We start from the raw sequence: 17,025 nt of genomic DNA on the forward strand, positions 1-17,025 counted from the left end.
TGATGTACCTAGCACGTGCGACTGCCGCGCTGGTGCGTACTATCAATCTGTTCCTTCCTGAGTGGAGGTACACATAGTGTATTGTGGCATTTTGAGCCGTCAGACATCATGGGCGAGCATTCAGATATTGAGATAGATCGGTCGATCCAGGAGCAGATCGAGCGTGCACAATTTATACGCTTGCCATCATCGGTCTCGTCGATCGCAACGTTTGCAGATCGTACACGCGATCATTCCTGACTCCTGACTGTCTGTTACGTGTGCAGAGAAATGTGAGCAGCTCTAACAGATGGATACGTCGCGCAAGAGCAAGACACACACCTATTTCGCTTTTTGGTTCTCATTCCTTCCATCACAGTATCACACTATCTAGCTAGTCTTTTTTCTTTTTTTTTTTGGAACAAGAACTATCTAGCTAGTTGAATGCGCTAGTGATGTAGGTGTACCGGCCATCAGTGTCAGGCCATCTCCGATGGGGGCGACGCGAGCGTTGTCTGCGTCCGCGCGGTCGTAAAATAGGTCTGGGTCCTACTTCAGCGGGGCGACGCATAGTTATTGGGTCCTCCACAGCGACGAAAACCTGGTCTAATTATGCGTCTCGGATGCGTCTATACAGACGCTGCGCGGACGCGCAAAGTATCCGCTCAAGTCTGGCGGATGTTTCGTTGGGCCCAACCTAAGCTTGATGCGTCTTTTCAGGGGCGCTAGTACTGGCGTCGAGATGTCGCTTCATTAGTCTACGACCACATTAATGGCAATATCTCGCGTGGCGAGCGGTCGTCGCCTACCTCTGTGCACGAAGTAATGGTGATGCCACGCGTGTCGCGGCCATCGCCTACCTCCATCCTATATAAACAGGGGCGTGCGCATCTCATTTCCTCCCACACAGAACCCTAGCCGCCGCACAACCTCCACCGTAGCGCCGCCGCCGCACAACCTCCACATTTGCCATGAGCAGCGCCAGCCGCGGCCAGGCTACCGCGCCTCCACCTCCGACTCCACCTCTCCCGGTCGAGAGCTCCGGCCAGGAGTTGGAGGACAACAAAAGCAGCGACAACGTCCTCGACGCGGCTAGGGACGCGAAGTTCTTGGCTAACGTGGAGCAGGAAGCAGAAGAGGAGCGGGCGGCCCACGCGGCGTTCGACGCCAAGATGGAACGCTGCAGGGAGGCCGTCGCCGTAGAGGACGATGACTCGGACATCTCATGGTCATCTGATGACCCTGATGCGCCTACCCCGGAGGAGAGGGTGGCGGAGAAGAGGGTGTTAGTCGACTCCTTCGAGACGCTCAAGAAGGTCGAGGATGCCGCCAACGAGATGCCGAGGCGGCGCCTGCTAGAGGACGCGGTGGCGCACCAAGCTCTAGAGGCCGCACGGCGGGCAGCAGAGAAGCAGACGAGGGAGGGACGCAACGACGGGCCCGGGATATCGAGCAACAAGTAGCCTAGAGCTTGTATCGACTGTAGTTTGTACTACATTATGCTTTTTAAATATTATTGCAAAAGAAAAAAATAGGTCACCCCGCTGGAAGCACGTCTAGACGGAAACAGACGTGTAGTCAAAATATATCCATGTGGGGCCACAAAAGCAAACGCCCGCAACCACTTTTCACTAGAGACAAGCCCTTCTGTCCTGGCCCGTAAGGGTCTTTAGTCCCGGTTGGGTCAACCAGGACTAAAGGAGAACCCTTTATCCCCGGTCCGGTTACCAGCCGGGACAAAAGGATGTGGAGCGCGCTGGGGGCGAAGGATCTTTAGTCCCGGTGGCTATTTTGTAATTATTTATTTATTTTTTTCTCATTACTTTTCACTTCTTCTATTTTTCTATTATTTTTTCAGAATTTCTAGTATTTCAATTATTTGACAAGTTTAGACTCTAACTACACTTAATAACTAGTCAAATTATTTACTCGTGTTTAAACTTCCCACTCGGTCACCCACCCCCCACTACTCACCACTAGCGCTTTTCACTACTGGAGACAGACCCTTCTGATCCCGGCCCATAAGGGGCTTTAGTCCCGTTTGGCCAATCGGGACTAAAGGTGAACCCTTTAGTCCCGGCCCGGTTACCAGCCGGGACAAAAGGCCGCGGTGCACGCTGGGGGCGAAGGACCTTTAGTCCCGGTTTGTCACACCAACTAGGACTAAAGGGTATTTTGTATTTTTTATCCTTTTTTCTAATTATTTTTCACTCCCTCTATTTTTCTATTATTTTTTCAGAATTTCTAGTATTTCAGTTATTTGACAAGTTTAGACTCTAACTACACTTAATTTCTAGTCAAATTATTTACTCGTGGTCAAACTTACCACTCGGTCACCCCCCCCCCCCGCTACTCCAGCACTAGCACGCTTAGGGCATCTCCAACGGGCCGACGCATTTCGGACGTCCGAAATGTCCGGTTGTGTCCGTTTGCGTCGGTCCATGGGCGCCATGTGGCCTAGGGCGACCGTTTGCGTCAGGGGTACCTCCAGCGGTGCGAACGCATTTTTTTAGCAGAGACATCATCAAGGTCGTTAATGGAGTTTTACGTCCCGTCGAGTCCTGGCGCCGGCGATTAACAGTTCCTACGCGATGACGGTCGTTCCCGCGCGTGCCCAATACATTGGCAACTTTCGCCGGCATTTGCGCGCACGGGAAACGACCTGCGCTGCAACGCCGTTTCCCGCCCTGCCGTGGCTATATATGCTGGACACCGGCGGGGGTGAAGAGCACACCTCAAGCTAAACCCTAGCGTCCATCCATTGCTGAGCACAACATTAGCTGGGATCAGGTAGTTCAGATGTGCCGCCACCCCCACCCGGAGGAGGACTAGTAGTTAGTCGCCGCCGCCGTTCAGGCCGACCAGCTAGACCTGGAGGCGGAGGCGGCAGATCGCGCGCAAGGGCGCCTCGCGGCGACCAGGGCGGAAATCGCCGACGCTAGGGCCGAGCTCACCGACGCCAGGGCCGAGGCGCGGGCGGCGATGGCGGCCCCTCCGACAGCCCCACCAGCGGACGCCGTCATGATGGGTTTCGTAGCATAGAAAACAAAAAATTTCCTACCGCAAGAACGAAACACAAGCCAAGATCTAATCTAGAAGATGGTAACAACGAGGGGATCACGAGACTAACCCTTGAAGATTTCCAAAGCCTACGAGATTAGATCTCGTTGTTGCAGAAGATGATCACTTGCCGCTTTCAAAAGCGCGTAGAAGATCTTGATGGTGCCACAATCGGGCAGCACCTCCGTACTCGGTCACACGTTCGGTGTTGATGAAGAAGAAGTCCTTCTCCCCGTTCCAGCGGGCAGCGGAAGTAGTAGATCTTCCTCAGAATCCCGGCAGCACGACGGCGTGGTGGCGGTGGTGGTGGAGAACTCCGGCAGGGCTTCACCTATGCGCTGCGGGAGTATTATGTGGAGGAGGAGAGGCTAGGGTTTGGGGAGAGGGGAGGGGCACTTGGGCGCCGGCCCTTGGATGCCCTAGGTGGTGCGGCCAAGCCATGGGCAGCCCCCTCCCTCTCCTCCTCATTATATAGGTGGAACCCCAAGGGTTTGCCCAAAGTCTTCGAATAAGACCCCAACAGAAAAACTGCCTTATGGACGAAACCTAGAGGGACAGGGACCCTCCCCTTCCCTCTTTACTTGGCCGGCAAAGGAGGTGGAGTCTGTTGACGCGTAAAGCACACGCCCGTTGGGAACCCCAAGAGGAAGGTGTGATGCGTACAGCAGCAAGTTTTCCCTCAGTAAGAAACCAAGGTTTATCGAACCAGTAGGAGTCAAGGAGCACGTGAAGGTTGTTGGTGACGGAGTGTAGTGCGGCGCAACACCAGGGATTCCGGCGCCAATGTGGAACCTGCACAACACAATCCAAATACTTTGCCCCAACTTAACAGTGAGGTTGTCAATCTCACAGGCTTGCTGTAACAAAGGATTAAATGTATGGTGTGGAAAATGATGTTTGTATGCGAAGAACAGTAAAGAACAATGTTTGCAGTAGATTGTATTCAGATGTAAAAGAATGGACCGGGGTCCACAGTTCACTAGTGGTGTCTCTCCAATAAGATAAAGCATGTTGGGTGAACAAATTACAGTTGGGCAATTGACAAATAAAGAGGGCATAACAATGCACATACATATCATGATGAGTAGTGTGAAATTCAATTGGGCATTACGACAAATTACATAGACCGCTATCCAGCATGCATATATGCCCAAAAAGTCCACCTTCAGGTTAGCATCCGCACCCCCTTCCAGTATTAAGTTGCAAACAACAGACAATTGCATTAAGTATGGTGCGTAATGTAATCAACACGAATATCCTTAGACAAAGCATTGATGTTTTATACCTAGTGGCAATAGCACATCCACAACCTTAGAACTTTCTGTCACTGTCCTAGATTAAATGGAGGCATGAACCCACTATCGAGCATAAATACTCCCTCTTGGAGTTACAAGTATCAACTTGGCCAGAACCTCTACTAGCAACTGATAGCATGCAAGATCATAAACAACACATATATGATAGATTGATAATCAACATAACATACTATTTCATATTCATTGGATCCCAACAAACACATCATGTAGCATTACAAATAGATGATCTTGATCATGATAGGCAGCTCACAAGATCGAACAATGATAGCACAATAGGAGAAGACAACCATCTAGCTACTGCTCTGGACCCATAGTCCAGGGGTGAACTACTCACACATCAATCCGGAGGCGATCATGGCGATGAAGAGTCCTCCGGGAGATGATTCCCCTCTCCAGCAGGGTGCCGGAGGCGATCTCCTGAATCCCCCGAGATGGGATTGGCGGCGGCGGTGTCTCTGGAAGGTTTTCCGTATCGTGGCTCTCGGTAAAAGGGTTTTCGCGACAGAGGGAATAAATAGGCGGAAGGGCAGCGTCGGTGGAGGCACGAGGGCCCCACACCATAGGGCGGCGCGGGCCCCTCCCTGGCCACGTGGCCTTATGGTGGCGGCGCCTCGTGGCCCCACTTCGTATGCTCTTCGGTCTTCTGAAAGCTCCGTGGAAAAATAAGACCCTGGGCGTTGATTTCGTCCAATTCCGAGAATATTTCCTTTGTAGGATTTCTGAAACCAAAAACAGCAGAAAACAGCAACTGGCTCTTCGACATCTTGTCAATAGGTTAGTGCCGGAAAATGCATAAATATGACATAAAGTGTGTAGAAAACATGTGAGTATCATCATAAAAGTAGCATGGAACATAAGAAATTATAGATACATTTGAGACGTATCAAGCATCCCCAAGCTTAGTTCCTACTCGCCCTCGAGTAGGTAAACGATAACAAAGATAATTTCTGAAGTGACATGCTATCATAATCTTGATCAATACTATTGTAAAGCATATGTAATGAATGAAGTGATTCGAAGCAATGGTAAAGACAATGAATAAACAACTGAATCATGTAGCAAAGACTTTTCATGAATAGTACTTTCAAGACAAGCATCAACAAGACTTGCATAGGAGTTAACTCATAAAGCAATAGATTCTTAGTAGAAAGTTTTGAAGCAACACAAAGGAAGATATAAGTTTCAGCGGTTGCTTTCAACTTCAACATGTTTATCTCATGGATAATTGTCAACACAAAGTAGTATGATGAATGCAAATAAGCAAGTATGTAGGAATCAATGCACACAGTTGACACAAGTGTTTGCTTCTAAGATAGAAAGAACTAGGTAAACTGACTCAACATAAAAGTAAAAGAATGGCCCTTCGCAGAGGGAAGCATGGATTGTTATATTTGTGCTAGAGCTTTTATTTTGAAAACATAGAAACAATTTTGTCAACGGTAGTAATAATTCATATGTGTTATGTATAAGATATCTTATAAGTTGCAAGCCTCATGCATAGTATACCAATAGTGCCCGCACCTTGTCCTAATTAGCTTGGATTTACATGGATTATCATTGCATAGCATATGTTTCAACCAAGTGTCACAAAGGGGTACCTCTATGCCGCCTGTACAAAGGTCTAAGGAGAAAGCTCGCATTGGATTTCTCGATTTTGATTATTCTCAACTTAGACATCCATACCGGGACAACATTGACAACAGATAATGGACTCCTCTTTAATGCATAAGCATTCAACAACAGATAATATTCTCATATGAGATTGAGGATTGTTGTCCAAACTGAAACTTCCACCATGGATCATGGCTTTAGTTACCGGCCCAATGTTCTTCTCTAACAATATGCATACTCAAACCATTTGATCATGATAAATCAACCTTACTTCAGACAAGACGAACATGCATAGCAACTCACATGATATTCAACAAAGGTGAAATACTTGATGGCGTCCCCAGGAACATGGTTATCGCTCAACAAGCAACTTATTAAGAAATAAGATACATAAGTACATATTCAATACCACAATAGTTTTTAAGCTATTTTTCCCATGAGCTATATATTGCAAAGACAAAGAATGGAAATTTAAAGGTAGCACTCAAGCAATTTATTTTGGAATGGCAGAAAAATACCATGTAATAGGTAGGTATGGTGGACACAAATGGCATAGTTTTTGGCTCAAGGATTTTGGATGCACGAGAAGTAATCCCTCTCAATACAAGGTTTAGGCTAGCAAGGTTGTTTGAAGCAAACACAAGTATGAACCGGTACAGCAAAACTTACATAAGAACATATTGCAAGCATTATAAGACTCTGCACTGTCTTCCTTGTTGTTCAAACCCTCACCAGAAAATATCTAGACTTTAGAGAGACCAATCATGCAAACCAAATTTCAACAAGCTCTACAACATTTCTTCATTAATAGGTACAAAGTACATGATGCAAGAGCTTAAACATGATCTATTTGAGCACAACAATTGCCAAGTATCAAATTATTCAAGACATTATACCAATTACCACATGTAGCATTTTCTGTTTCCAACCATATAACAATGAACGAAGCAGTTTCAACCTTCGCCATGAACATTAAGAGTAAAGCTAAGAACACATGTGTTCATATGCAACAGCGGAGCGTGTCTCTCTCCCACACAAAGAATGCTAGGATCCGATTTTATTCAAACAAAAACAAAAATAAAAACATAAAGACGCTCCAAGTAAAGCACATAAGATGTGACGGAATAAAAATATAGCTTCACTAGAGGTGACATGATAAGTTGTCGATGAAGAAGGGGATGCCTTGGGCATCCCCAAGCTTAGATGCTTGAGTCTTCTTGAAATATGCAGGGATGAACCACGGGGGCATCCCCAAGCTTAGAGTTTTCACTCTCCTTGATCATATTGTATCATCCTCCTCTCTTGATCCTTGAAAACTTACTCCACACCAAACTCAAAACAAACTCATTAGAGGGTTAGTGCATAATCAAAAATTCACATATTCAGAGGTGACATAATCATTCTTAACACTTCTGGACGTTTCACAAAGCTACTGAAAGTTAATGGAACAAAGAAATCCATCAAACATAGCAAAACAGGCAATGCGAAATAAAAGGCAGAATCTGTCAAAACAGAAAAGTCCGTAAAGACGAATTTTTATGGGGCACTTAACTTGCTCAGATGAAAATGCTCAAATTGAATGAAAGTTGCGTACATATCTGAGGATCACGCACGTAAATTGGCAGATTTTTCTGAGTTACCTACAGAGAATACTACTCAAATTCGTGACAGCAAGAAATCTGTTTCTGCGCAGTAATCCAAATCTAGTATCATCTTTACTATCAAAGACTTTACTTGGCACAACAATGCAATTAAATAAAGATAAGGAGAGGTTGATACAGTAGTAACAACTTCCAAGACTCAAATATAAAACAAAAGTGTAGAAGTAAAATAATGGGTTGTCTCCCATAAGCGCTTTTCTTTAACGCCTTTCAGCAAGGCGCAGAAAGTGTGAATCGAGTATTATCAAGAGATGATGCATCAACAGAGGGGTTTGGAGTTTTCTCAACTATGCATTGTATCTTATCTATGTAAGTTTCAGAGGCTCCTTTTTCATTACTCTTAGGCTTGCTATTCTCATCAAACAAATTTTCAGGAACAATCCAATAAAAATTCTTTTCTAGTGCCTCACACATTCCTAAGAGCTTGCAAGGTATTGATGTTTTAATTTCCCCCTCACAATTAACTTTATTAGTGTACTTTAATATATCTTTTTCCATCTTTTCAAGGGTATTAGCAAAATTGGTATAAAAGCCAAGCATCTTATGTTTAATAAATACTTTTCTAGCTTCTCTAGCTACATCACCAAATTCTTTGAGAAGGGTTTCTAAAACAAAATCTTTCTTTTCTCCTTCTTCCATATCACCTAGTGTAAGAAACATATGTTGCATTATAGGGTTGAGATTAACAAATCTAGCTTCCAACATGTGTACTAAAGAAGCAGCAGCAATTTCATAAGTATGAGCAAGTTCTACCAAGTGTCTATCTTCAAAATCTTCAACGGTACTAACATGAGTAAAGAATTCTTCTATATTATCTCTTCCAATGATAGACCCTTGCCCTACCAGTATGTCTTTCAGAGTAAACTTAGGAGGAAACATGATGAAATAAGCAAAGTAAATAAGTAATTAATTTTTTGTGTTTTTAATATGGAGAACGCAAACAAGACAGTAAATAAAGTAAAGCAAGTAACTAATTTTTTTATATTTTGATATAAGAAAGCAAACAAAGCAGTAAATAAAATAAAGTAAAGCAAGACAAGAACAACGTAAAGAGATTGGAAGTGGGAGACTCCCCTTGCAGCGTGTCTTGATCTCCCCGGCAACGGCGCCAGAAAAAGAGCTGTTGCCGTGGAAGTTGGCAACCTCTGTGGTGTAACTTTTCTTCAGTTCCACGGCAACGGCGCCAGAAAAAGAGCTTGTTGACGCGTAAAGCACACGCCCGTTGGGAACCCCAAGAGGAAGGTGTGATGCGTGATACGTCTCCAATGTATCTATAATTTCTGATGTTCCATGCTTGTTTTATGACAATACCTACATGTTTTGTTCACACTTTATATCGTTTTGATGCATTTTCCGGAACTAACCTATTGACGAGATGCCAAAGTGCCAGTTCCTGTTTTCTGCTGTTTTTGGTTTCAGAAATCCTAGTAAGGAAATATTCTCGGAATTGGACGAAATCAACGCCCAGCATCTTATAATTCCACGAAGCTTCCAGAACACCCGAGAGGGACCAGAGGAGAGCCACGGGGGGCCCACACAGGGTGGCGGCGCGGCCCAAGGGGGGGCGCCCCCCTATTCTGTGGCGGCTCCGTAGCCCTTCCGACTCCGCCTCTTCGCCTATAAGAAGCCCCCTGACCTAAATCTTCGAGAAGAATAAGCCACGGTACGAGAAACCTTCCAGAGCCGCCGCCATCGTGAAGCCAAGATCTGGGGAACAGGAGTCTCTGTTCCGGCACGCTGCCGGGATGGGGAAGTGCCCCGAAAGGCATCTCCCTCGACATCACCGCCATCTTCATCACCGCTACTGTCTCCCATGAGGAGGGAGTAGTTCTCCATCGAGGCTAAGGGGCTGTACCGGTAGCTATGTGGTTAATCTCTCTCCTATGTACTTCAATACAATGATCTCATGAGCTGCCTTACATGATTGAGATTCATATGAGCTTTGTATCACTATTAATCTATGTGCTACTCTAGTGATGTTATTAAAGTACTCTATTCCTCCTCCATGATGTAATGGTGACAGTGTGTGCATCATGTAGTACTTGGCGTAGTTTATGATTGTGATCTCTTGTAGATTATGAAGTTAAATATTACTATGATGGTATTGATGTGATCTATTCCTCCTTTCATAGTATGATGGTGACAGTGTGCATGCTATGTTAGTACTTGGTATAATTGCGTTGGTCTATCATGCACTCTAAGGTTATTTAAATATGAACATCGAATGTTGTGGAGCTTGTTAACTCCGGCATTGAGGTGCTCTTGTAGCCCTACACAATTAGTGGTGTCCATCATCCAACAAGAGAGTGTAGAGTGGTTTTATTATGTGATCGATGTTGAGAGTGTCCACTAGTGAAAGTATGATCCCTAGGCCTTGTCTCTGAATAGAAAAGCTACACCACAAAGATTCCTATCTCCCACGTCAACTGCACACCAGCAAGCATTTTCTGGCGCCGTTGTCACTGTTTGTTTACTGTTCCACTGCATGTTTACTCGCTGCCATATTTTATTCAGATTGCTATTACCACTCATATACATCCATATTAGTTGTATTTCACTATCTGTTCGCCGAACTAGTGCACCTATACATCTGACAAGTGTATTGGGTGTGTTGGGGACACAAGAGACTTCTTGTATCGTGATTGCAGGGTTGCTTGAGAGGGATATCTTTGACCTCTTCCTCCCTGAGTTCGATAAACCTTGGGTGATACACTTAAGGGAAAACTTGCTGCTGTTCTACAAACCTCTGCTCTTCGAGGCCCAACACTGTCTACAGGAAAAGAAGTGTGAGTAGACATCAAGCTATTTTCTGGCGCCGTTGCCGGGGACCGAAAAGCTTCACCACGGATATTTCCTCCCTCGTTCACCACGCGCCAGTTGTAGGCAGTCAAGCTATTTTCTGGCGCCGTTGCCGGGGAGGAAAGGTAAAAGGCACTCACACTCCGGTCCCAGGTAACTAAGTTATTTTCTGGTGCCGTTGTAAGTGCTCGAAGCTATTTCCTTTAGATCCTGCAATTGCATCTTTTTGTTTCTTGTTTTTATTTCACTAGTTAGGCATAATGGAAAGCAACATGGAGCTTTTTAATCTGTTTCCTGAGTTAAGACATGGATGGTTTGATGCGAAAATTAGAAAAACCCATGGAACATATTAGTATGAACACTTTGAACACCATTGTTGCTAATGATATGGAAAATTCTTAGCTTGGGGAAGCTGGTTTTGATGAGCATGATATTTTTATTCCCCCAAGCATTGAGGAGAAAATTTTCTTTGATGATACTTTGCCTCCTATTTATGATGATTATAATGATAGTAGTCTTTTGGTGCCACCTACTATGGAGAGTAAATTTTATGATGATTATACCATGCCTCCTACACTTGATGAGAATAATAATGATAGCTACTTTGTTGAATTTGCTCCCACTACAATTAATAAGAATGACTATGCTTATGTTGGGAGTAGTAATTATTTTATGCATGAGACTCATGGTAAGAATGCTTTATGTGATAGTTATATTGTTGAGTTTGCTCATGATGCTACTGGATATTATTATGAGAGAGGAAAATATGGTTGTAGAAATTTTCATGTTACTAAAACACCTCTCTTTTTGCTGAAAATCTTGAAGCTGCACTTGTTTTATCTTTCTATGCTTGTTGCATTATGCTTCATGAATTTGTTTATTTACAAGATTCCTTTTCATAGGAAGTGGGTTAGACTTAAAAGTGTTTCATATTTGCTTTTTTATGCTCTCTTTTGCTTCAACTCTTATTTTCTTGCAAGTGCATCATTGAAATCACTGAGCCCATCTTAATGGCTATAAAGAAAGCACTTCTTGGGAGATAACCCATGTGTTTATTTTACTACAGCAATTTTGTTTTATATTTGAGTCTTGGAAGTTGTTACTACTGTAGCAACCTCTTCTTATCTTTATTTTATTGCATTGTTGTGCCAAGTAAAGTCTTTGATAGTAAGGTTGATACTAGATTTGGATTTCTGCGCAGAAACAGATTTCTTGCTGTCACGAATTTGGGTTGAATTCTCTGTAGGTAACTCAGAAAAATCTGCCAATTTACGTGCGTGATCCTCAGATATGTACGCAACTTTCATTCAATTTGAGCATTTTCATCTGAGCAAGCCTGGTGCCTCTTAAAAATTCGTCTTTACGGACTGTTCTGTTTTGACAGATTCTGCCTTTTATTTCGCATTGCCTCTTTTGCTGTGTTGGATGGATTTCTTTGTTCCATTAACTTTCAGTAGCTTTCTGCAATGTCCAGAAGTGTTAAGAATGATTGTGTCACCTCTGAACATGTGAATTTTGATTATGCACTAACCCTCTAATGAGTTTGTTTCGAGTTTGGTGTGGAGGAAGTTTTCAAGGGTCAAGAGAGGAGGATGATATATGATTAAGAAGAGTGAAAAGTCTAAGCTTGGGGATGCCCCCGTGGTTCACCCCTGCATATTTCAAGAAGACTCAAGCATCTAAGCTTGGGGATGCCCAAGGCATCCCCTTCTTCATCAACAATTTATCAGGTTTCTTCTATTGAAACTATATTTTTATTCCGTCACATCTTATGTACTTTACTTGGAGCATCTGTGTGTTTTTATTTTCGTTTTTGTTATTTTCATTCTCTGAATAAATGCTTGTGTGGGAGAGAGACACGCTCCGCTGGTTCGTAGGAACACATGTGTTCTTAGCTTTTAGTGTTCATGGCGAAGGCTGAAACTGCTTCGTTAATTGTTATATGGTTGGAAACATAAAATACTACATGTGGTAATTGGTATGATGTCTTGAATAATTTGATACTTGGCAATTGTTGTGCTCATGATTAAGCTCTTGCATCATATACTTTGCACCTATTAGTGAAGAAATACATAGAGCTTGCTAAAATTTGGTTTGCATGATTGGTCTCTCTGAGGTCTAGATATTTTCTGGTAAGGGTTTGAGCAACAAGGAGGACGGTGTAGAGTCTTATAATGCTTGCAATATTTTTTTATGTGAGTTTTGCTGCACCGGTTCATACTTGTGTTTGCTTCAAATAACCTTGCTAGCCTAAACCTTGTATTGAGAGGGATTACTTCTCGTGCATCCAAATCCTTGAGCCAAAAACTATGCCATTTGTGTGCACCATACCTACCTACTACATGGTATTTTCTGCCATTCCAAAGTAAATTGCTTGAGTGCTACCTTTAAACAATTCAAAATTTATCATCCCTGATTTGTGTCAATGTTTTATAGCTCATGAGGAAGTATGTGGTGTTTATCTTTCAATCTTGTTGGGCAACTTTCACCAATGGACTAGTGGCTTCATCCGCTTATCCAATAATTTTGCAAAAAGAGCTGGCAATGGGATTCCCAGTCCCAAATTAATTAACCTTCATAATTTTACAAAAATAGACACTCCTCCATAGTATGTGATTGTTGGACGGCACCCGAGGATTCGGTTAGCCATGGCTTGAGAAAGCAAAGGTGGGGAGGAGTGTCATCTAAATAAAACTAAAATAAAAAGGCACTCCTTCATGGTATGAGATTGTTGGCAGGCACCCGAGGATTCAGTTAGCCATGGTTTGTGAAAGCAAGGTTGGAAGGAGTGCCACCTAAAAATAAAAATGTTTCATGGGAGCCGCTCTTCGAAGGTTTGTCTGGTAAGGGGGTTAGAGTGCCCATTACCATTCGTTGACAACAACAAACACCTCTCAAAACTTTACTTTTATGCTCTCTTTATGTTTTCAAAACAAAAGCTCTAGCACAAATATAGCAATCCATGCTTCCCTCTTCGAAGGGCCATTCTTTTACTTTTATGTTGAGTCAGTTTACCTATTTCCTTCCACCTTAGAAGCAAACACTTGTGTGAACTGTACATTGATTCTTACATACTTGCATATTTGCATTCATCATATTACTCTGTATTGACAACTATCCATGAGATATACATGTTACAAGTTGAAAGCAACCGCTGAAACTTAATCTTCCTTTGTGTTGCTTCAATGCCTTTACTATGAACTTATTGCTTTATGAGTTAACTCTTATGCAAGACTTATTGATGCTTGACTTGAAAGTACTATTCAAGAAAAGTCTTTGCTGTATGATTCAATTGTTTAACCATTGTCTTTACCATTGCTTCGAATCGCTGCATTCATTACATGTGCTTACAACAGTATTGATCAAGATTATGATAGCATGTCACTTCAGAAATTATCTTTGTTATCGTTTACCTACTCGGGACGAGTAGGAACTAAGCTTGGGGATGCTGATTGATACGTCTCCGACGTATCGATAATTTCTTATGTTCCATGCCACATTATTGATGATATCTACATGTTTTATGCATACTTTATGTCATATTTATGCATTTTCCGGCACTAACCTATTAACGAGATGCCGAAGAGCCGCTTGTCGTTTTCATCGTTTTTGGTTTCAGAAATCCTAGTAAGGAAATATTCTCGGAATTGGACGAAATCAACGCCCATGGGCCTATTTTGCCACGAAGCTTCCAGAAGACCGAAGAGAAGACGAAGTGGGGCCACGAGCCGGCGCCACACTAGGACGGCGCGGCCCAAGCCCTGGCCGCGCGGCCCTAGCGTGTGGGCCCCTCGTGACTCTCCCGACTCTGCCCTTCCGCCTACATATAGCCTTCGTCGCGAAACCCCCAGTACCGAGAGCCACGATACGGAAAACCTTCCAGAGACGCCGCCGCCGCCAATCCCATCTCGGGGGATTCAGGAGATCGCCTCCGGCACCCTGCCGGAGAGGGGATTCATCTCCCGGAGGACTCTACACCGCCATGGTCGCCTCCGGAGTGATGAGTGAGTAGTTCACCCCTGGACTATGGGTCCATAGCAGTAGCTAGATGGTTGTCTTCTCCTCATTATGCTTCATTGTCGGATCTTGTGAGCTGCCTAACATGATCAAGATCATCTATCTGTAATACTATATGTTGTGTTTGTTGGGATCCGATGGATAGAGAATACTATGTTATGTTGATTATCAATCTATGTGTTGTTTATGATCTTGCATGCTCTCCGTTACTAGTAGATGCTTTGGCCAAGTTGATGCTTGTAACTCCAAGAGGGAGTATTTATGCTCGATAGTGGGTTCATGTCTCCGTGAATCTGGGGGAGTGACAGAAGCCCCTAAGGTTATGGATGTGCTGTTGCCACTAGGGATAAAACATTGATGCTATGTCAGAGGATGTAGTTATTGATTACATTACGCACCATACTTAATGCAATTGTCTGTTGTTTGCAACTTAATACTGGAAGGGGTTCGGATGATAACCTGAAGGTGGACTTTTTAGGCATAGATGCATGCTGGATAGCGGTCTATGTACTTTGTCGTAATGCCCAATTAAATCTCACAATACTCATCATATCATGTATGTGCATTGTCATGCCCTCTCTATTTGTCAATTGCCCAACTGTAATTTGTTCACCCAACATGCTATTTATCTTATGGGAGAGACACCTCTAGTGAACTGTGGACCCCGGTCCTATTCTTTTACATCGATACAATCTACTGCAATACTTGTTCTACTGTTCTCTGCAAACAATCATCATCCACACTATACATCTAATCCTTTGTTACAGCAAGCCGGTGAGATTGACAACCTCACTGTTTCGTTGGGGCAAAGTACTTTGGTTGTGTTGTGCAGGTTCCACGTTGGCGCCGGAATCCCTGGTGTTGCGCCGCACTATATCTCGCCGCCATCAACCCTCAACGTGCTTCTTGGCTCCTACTGGTTCGATAAACCTTGGTTTCTTACTGAGGGAAAACTTGCCGCTGTACGCATCACACCTTCCTCTTGGGGTTCCCAACGGACGCGTGCTGTACGCGTATCAAGCTCTTTTTCTGGCGCCGTTGCCGGGGAGATCAAGACACGCTGCAAGGGGAGTCTCCGCATCCCAATCTCTTTACTTTGTTTTTGTCTTGCTTTGTTTTATTTACTACTTTGTTTGCTGCACTAAAATAAAACACAAAAAAAATTAGTTGCTAGTTTTACTTTATTTGCTATCTTGTTTGCACTCTATATCAAAAACACAAAAAAATTAGTTACTTGCATTTACTTTATCTAGTTTGCTTTATTTACTATTGCTAAAATGGGTACTCCTGAAAATACTAAGTTGTGTGACTTCACAACCACAAATAATAATGATTTCTTATGCACACCTATTGCTCCACCTGCTACTACAGCGGAATTCTTTGAAATTAAACCTGCTTTACTAAATCTTGTTATGCGAGAGCAATTTTCTGGTGTTAGTTCTGATGATGCTGCTGCCCATCTCAATAATTTTGTTGAACTTTGTGAAATGAAAAAGTATAAAGATGTAGATGGTGACATAATAAAATTAAAATTGTTCCCTTTCTCATTAAGAGGAAGAGCTAAAGATTGGTTGCTATCTCTGCCTAAGAATAGTATTGATTCATGGACTAATTGCAAGGATGCTTTTATTGATAGATATTATCCCCCTGCTAAAATTATATCTTTGAGGAGTAGCATAATGAATTTTAAACAATTGGATACTGAGCATGTTGCACAAGCATGGGAAAGAATGAAATCTTTGGTTAAAAATTGCCCAACCCATGGACTGACTACTTGGATGATCATCCAAACCTTTTATGCAGGACTGAATTTTTCTTCACGAAACCTATTGGATTCAGCTGCTGGAGGTACCTTTATGTCCATCACTCTTGGTGAAGCAACAAAGCTTCTTGATAATATGATGATTAATTACTCTGAATGGCACACGGAAAGAGCTCCACAAGGTAAGAAGGTTAATTCTGTCGAAGAAACCTCTTCCTTGAGTGATAAGATTGATGCTATTATGTCTATGCTTGTGAATGATAGGACAAATATTGATCCTAATAATGTTCCGTTAGCTTCATTAGTTGCTCAAGAAGAACATGTTGATGTAAACTACATTAAAAATAATAATTTCAACAACAATGCTTATCGGAACAATTCTAGTAACAACTATAGGCCATATCCTTATAATAATGGCAACGACTATGGTAATTCTTATGGGAATTCTTACAACAATAATAGGAACACACCCCCTGGACTTGAAGCTATGCTTAAAGAATTTATTAGTAGACAAACTGCTTTTAACAAATCTGTTGAAGAAAAGCTTGGGAAAATTGATATACTTGCTTCTAAAGTCGATAGTCTTGCTGCTGATGTTGATCTTTTGAAATTGAAAGTTATGCCTCATGAAAATCATAATAATAATATTGTTACTACAGCAAATGCCATCCAAGTTAGAATTAATGAGAATATAAGATTGATGGCCGAATTGCGTGCTAGGTGGGAAAGAGAAGAAAATGAAAAAGAAGACAATATAGCTAAAGTTTGGACTATTACCACCACTAGTAATGCTAATGCTATGATACGTCTCCGACGTATC

Source organism: Lolium perenne, chromosome 3 (assembly GCF_019359855.2).
Source record: "Lolium perenne isolate Kyuss_39 chromosome 3, Kyuss_2.0, whole genome shotgun sequence".
NCBI classification, from domain to species: domain Eukaryota; kingdom Viridiplantae; phylum Streptophyta; class Magnoliopsida; order Poales; family Poaceae; genus Lolium; species Lolium perenne.